The sequence below is a fragment of the Saccostrea cucullata genome, unplaced genomic scaffold (assembly GCF_032062105.1).
Source record: "Saccostrea cucullata isolate Sc308-1 unplaced genomic scaffold, CSIRO_AGI_Scuc_v1 ctg4146, whole genome shotgun sequence".
In the NCBI taxonomy this organism is placed as follows: Eukaryota; Metazoa; Mollusca; class Bivalvia; order Ostreida; family Ostreidae; genus Saccostrea; species Saccostrea cuccullata.
Window position 1 is genome coordinate 41,668 of NW_026931479.1, and position 6,096 is coordinate 47,763.

A 6,096-nucleotide genomic window follows, 5' to 3' on the forward strand; every position below is an offset into this window, starting at 1 on the left:
ATCCGACTAGTTATACCAAACCTATGAAACTAAAAATTAGTAATTGTAGACAGCATTATGTTATTATAGTCAATGAAAAACTTGCATTTTATACTACAACTTTTGTTAATAAATGATTTTTTTTTTCATTTTTTGGTTTATTTTCAAAAATAGTGTCAGGATCAAGGTGCCATTCCCTTAGTATGAGGAAAATTGGTAACTGATGTCTTTGGTGTGTCTTAAAAAGATTTCAATATCCCTCCTAATGAAACAATGAAGAAAACATATGGGTACAGTCCACTAATTGTTTTCCCATAGGCGACAATGTTAACGTTTCTCCTCATAGCGATGTCCCTAATTTTCGTTCGGTAGTGAGTGACCCCTCAAATCAAAGCACATCAACTTGTCTTTCCTTGGTTAAAATCTCGAGGTGGCATGTCAGATTCGTTTTCCGGCAAAATGCGTCAGTCTGCGGGAACCTCTAAAAATGAAAGTGAAAGTAGGGAAATTTCAGAATTCTCACTGGCGTTATAATACACAAAATAATTCGGCTGATCTTCTTGATAAATTACATTTTCAAAGCTTTTTTGGTAGGGAAGATACTCCTTATCAACAAGTGTGAGGCTCAGTTCAGTTCACCTGCCCAATTTTTTTTATGCAAGTCTGCAATTTAAGGAACTTGTAATTTTTTCTGCACTACTTTCTTCTCCTACCGATTCTAAAAATAATTAGTGGGATGTACCCAATATGAAAAAGCATTTTTTTGATTTTACAATATTTCACACTGTTTGTCAACCTAGAGTATAAGTAGAGACATCATGCCAAGTTTCATGAAAATTCAACAATTAATTAAGATTTCACAGCATTTACAGTTCTATGTGTAATATCCTTAAAAAATGCTCCAATCTAGCCAAAACTGCACCCAAGTTTTGAGTCAAATTTTAGCCTATTAACACATTTATACAATTTTTAATCACCTTCATATCTTTAAATACATATAGTCAAATCATAATCAAGCACTTAATTGGGTCAATTTCACTTATTTAAAAAAATTAATGTATTTCCACACAAAATATGACCACTTTTCACCCTCTAATTCATAGTTTCTCCAGAAATGACAAAAAAATGAAGTTCACAAATACCCCGAAAGTAGTAAAATACAAGAGGCCCATGGGCCTTATAGGTCACCTGAGCATTATGCAACAACTTTCCAGTGATTAAATTTAATTCATCATAACAATTCACTTAGCAGTTGCTTAGTTTGTTTACTCAATACCCATACACAAGGTAGGGGAACAAAAAATGCATTTCAACTGATCAGTTATATTCAGCAATAATCAGTAGTGCCCCTACTACACATGAACCCCTGACCCTTAGGCCTTGATATTTGATTAATACCAAGGAGCAAATTTCAAACCATTCATTCATTTTCAGTATATAAGTACACACCCCCATATTACCCCTGACCCTGGGGCCTTGAAATTCACAATTCTGGAAGATTAGGGCCCTTGTAGATAATAACTATATAGGTACTTCATCTGCTTAATACCCTAGAGCAGAGAAGAAAATTTTTAAAGATTTAATGAATTTTCACTATATAATCTATAGAGCCCCGCCCTAACACCAAAACCCGACCCTGGGGCCATAAAATTCATAATTTTGGTAGAGGCACTCTTGCTCATCATAATTATGCACTTAGTTAGTTTATTTAATACCCAGGAGCAATGAAGAAGATTTTCAAAGAATTCCTGTATTTTCACTATATAATCAATAGAGCCCCACCCTAACACCAGAACCCCTGACCCTGGGGCCATAAAATTCACAATTTTGGTTGAGGCACTCTTGTTCATCATAACTATGCACTTAGTTAGTTTATTTAATACCCAGGAGCACAGAAGAAGATTTTGAAAGAATTCGTGTATTTTAACTACATAATCTATCGAGCCCCCCCCCCCCCCCCCAGCACTAGAACCCCTGACCCTGGGGCCATAAAATTCACAATTTTGGTAGAGGCACTCTTGCTCATTATAACTATGCACTTAGTTTATTTAATACCCAGGTGCAGAGAAGATTTTCAAAGAATTCATGTATTTTCACTATATAATCAATAGAGCCCCCCCCCCCCCTAATACCAGAACCCCTTATCCTGGGGCCATAAAATTCACAATATTGGTAGAGGCACTCTTGCTCACCATAACTAGGCACTTAGTTAGCTTATTTAATACCCAGGAGCAGAGAAGAAGATTTTCAAAGAATTCATGTATTTTCAATATATAATCAATAGAGCCCCGCCCTAACACCAGAACCCCTGACCCTGGGGCCATAAAATTCACAATTTTGGTAGAGGCACTCTTGCTCATCATAATTATATACTTAGTTAGTTTATTTAATACCCAGGAGCAGAGAAGAAGATTTTCAAAGAATTCATGTATTTTCACTATATAATCAATAGAGCCCCACCCTAACACCAGAACCCCTGACCCTGGGGCCATAAAATTCACAATTTTGGTAGAGGCACTCTTGCTCATCATAACTATGTACTTAGTTAGTTTATTTAATACCCAGGAGCAGAGAAGAAGATTTTCAAAGAATTCATGTATTTTCACTATATAATCAATAGAGCCCCACCCTAACACCAGAACCCCTGACCCTGGGGCCATAAAATTCACAATTTTGGTAGAGGCACTCTTGCTCATCATAACTATGTACTTAGTTAGTTTATTTAATACCCAGGAGCAGAGAAGAAGATTTTCAAAGAAATAATGCATTTTCACTACCTACTTATTTAGCCCCGCCCTAGCACTAGAACCCCTGACCCCAGGGCCATGAATTTCACAATTTTGGTAGAGGACTCATTGCTGATTACAATCATGCAACCAGTTTGACTGCTTGATGCCCAGGAGTAAAGAAGAAGATTTTTAAAGATTGCATTAATTTTAGTGGTTTTGGCCCCACCCCTCAGGCCCCTGGGGGGCAGGGATCATGAAATTCACAATTTTTGTTCCCCTTCACCCATAGATGCTTTGTGGCAAATTTGGTTGAAATTGGTTCAGTGGTTGCAGAGAAGAAGCTGAAAATGTTCAAATGTTAACGCACAACGCACGACGCACGACGACGGACGAAAACGGATAGCAATAGGTCACCTGAGTTTACTCAGGTGACCTAAAAATAGTACTTATTATTTCCTGTCCATTGATGTATCATTCATGAAATTTGGACTATTAATGAAAAAGTTATAAGCCTTTATAATCCTATGTAGAATCATTTGTTTCAAAGCAATTTTTATACCAATGCAAATTTACTCATCTATGACGTCACAATGACATCATAATAATGGATAGCTCAATACATGTGTATCATTACTTTTCCCGTACTTTTTGTTTAAGACAAAATCAGTGCTTATATACTATTATTTACTTTAAAAAATAAAAATACGTGGTGTTGCAGATTAAATAAATAGTTCACTAAAGTTGTTTTGTTTCCATGGTAACCATTTTGTAATTTGTAGGAAAATGAGACAAAATTTTGAATTTCCTGACAAATCGCATAATTTTGACTGTCAAATATTCATGAAATTTCAATTCTTATATCCGTGTAATCTTAATAATGCATAATTTACAAAACAAAGATGTAGATCTAATCATTTGAAAATCTTAAATAAGAAAAGAAAATCTATATGAGCTGCAAAATGTATATAGCAGTGCATGTACAGATTAGTTACAGCTAATACTTTCACATTCTGATCACCTATTTAATATGTAAATTTCCTCACCCCCACCCCATCCCCCCACTTTAATGAAATTTTTTTTTAGAAAACTTAAACTTACATATTTTGCCGACTGTCACATTTTGCTGGTTCTTTTTCAAGATGTATTCAAATGGGTGTGCATTTGCTGGCCAATAGTTTTAAACACCATCTGCATGGACCTCATGTTTTTCCTGTACCAATCACCATAAACCTAAAAAAAAAATCAATACAATAAATGGTACAATATCACATTTGCAGACAGACAGACACACAGACATTCAACACGTACAATTTTTACCATATTCCTTTTATGCCCATTACTTGAAATTAATTAATTTAAAAAATGATTAATTTGCTCCCACCTGAAATCACACTGTTTACATTGGTAATTAAGTAATTCAGCAGAATTATATAGGTAAAAATCATGTTTTACTGACAATAATTGAACATTCAACAAATACATGTAATGCAATTGCTAAAAAATATGAGAAAAATCAGTTAATGTACATGTTCACACACATCGTTTAACCCCCAGACAACTGTACCCAGCTTGACTGTGCAACTGATCTGAAATGATGTATGTCAAGTATGCATATGTGACGCGCCGATCATCGACATGTTCCAAAAACATTAAATTGTTATTTACAAATATTGTACTAGGGTATACCTCTTACCTCCTGTGTAAAATACAAATGCCCATCACCTATATACTGCTTAACACTGCCCTGAACAGTTTTGATAACTTTCTGCTAAGTCTACTTTCACTTCGACCTTGACCCCGATTGAATACCGATCCCGAACTCATTAGTGAATTTTTGTGTATTGAAAATAAACCACAGTGGAGCATGTACTTTTACATAATTGCTTCTTAATCAAATCATACATTTAAGATTCTGAATAAAGAAATGATATAAATCGATACCTTTAATCTACATGATACATGTGTAAACAATGGGTGATACATGTTGACTGTTGCAGGGGGGGGGGGGGGGGGGGGGGGGGGGGGGCTAAACACTTAATTTATGAATCAATTTGTTTAAAAATGTGTATCAACAATATAATAATTGTTTTTTTCATAAATTTGAACAATTGAAAATAATAGAAAACACCAAATATGAAATAAATTTAAGATCCATGACATCTTTCACTTACTTAGAGGCTTCCTAATATGGGTACAGTCCACTAATTGTTTTCCCATAGGCGACAATGTTAATGTTTTTCCTCATAGCGATGTCCCTAATTTTCGTTCAGAAATGAGTGACCCCTCAAATCAAAGCACATCAACTTGTCTTTCCTTGGTTGAAATCTCGAGGTGGCATGTCAGATTCGTTTTCCGGCAAAATGCGTCAGTCTGCGGGAACCTCTAAAAATGAAAGTGAAAGTAGGGAAATTTCAGAATTCTCACTGGCGTTATAATACACAAAATAATTCGGCTGATCTTCTTGATAAATTACATTTTCAAAGCTTTTTTGGTAGGGAAGATACTCCTTATCAACAAGTGTGAGGCTCAGTTCAGTTCACCTGCCCAATTTTTTTTATGCAAGTCTGCAATTTAAGGAACTTGTAATTTTTTCTGCACTACTTTCTTCTCCTACCGATTCTAAAAATAATTAGTGGGATGTACCCATATGGTACATGAAAACAAAAATGTTCCCAGCACTTAAATAACTAAGAATTCTAGTGTAAATTAAATTTTGTAATTATTCACTATTAAATGCACATATTTTTGATAAGTTTACTAAATTACTAACTGTAAATTGTATTTGTATGCAAATATACATAGATGTACATATCAATAATACATTTAGAATTGAGTTTTATAAGTTTAATAACTCCCACTACTAGCGGTTTCAATCCCCCTAGTAGTGCTGCTGAAGGGGACCCCAAGGACTAAGCCAGTCTATGTGATATCCCCTTTAAACAACATGGCAATGTGTATTCATATACTCTTCTTTTCTTCTGAATGTAAAATTAATATTTCAACTTTTTCAATCGCTCATATTATAGATATTTTAAAAAAAAACACCATTATTAACATAATGTTGTTTTTAAACAAAACAATATAATTATCATTACTTATGTACATTTTTTTGGATTAATTATTATGTGTTAAATTATCATATGATCATCCTGCAAGGTGATGTAGGATAAACATATGTAATATTATTGTATTTAGAAGAATAAAAAAAAACTTAAGATTGGGACTACTCAAAATTGAAAAAAGTACTTCTAGTATTGAATCAAAATTTTTTGTTGAGATCTAGTGGATTTAATTTTCAATAAAAAAAGGAAAAAAATAACAAAAAGAAGGCCCTCTGTTTCACATTGCAGGTTGCTTCTGAGTTCCCTGATATTGTCTTTATGCCTTA

General features: G+C 34.2%; 1 long non-coding RNA gene across 1 annotated transcript; it reads right to left on the reverse strand.

Annotated features, from left to right (window-relative positions):
• Positions 1 to 264: 264 nt before the first annotated feature.
• On the reverse strand, positions 265 to 4,627 carry LOC134232711 (uncharacterized). Its single transcript, XR_009984833.1, has 3 exons — positions 4,402 to 4,627; positions 3,807 to 3,938; positions 265 to 460 (listed from the first exon to the last, which is right to left on the reverse strand). It is a non-coding gene; the product is annotated as an uncharacterized LOC134232711 (long non-coding RNA).
• Positions 4,628 to 6,096: the final 1,469 nt, after the last annotated feature.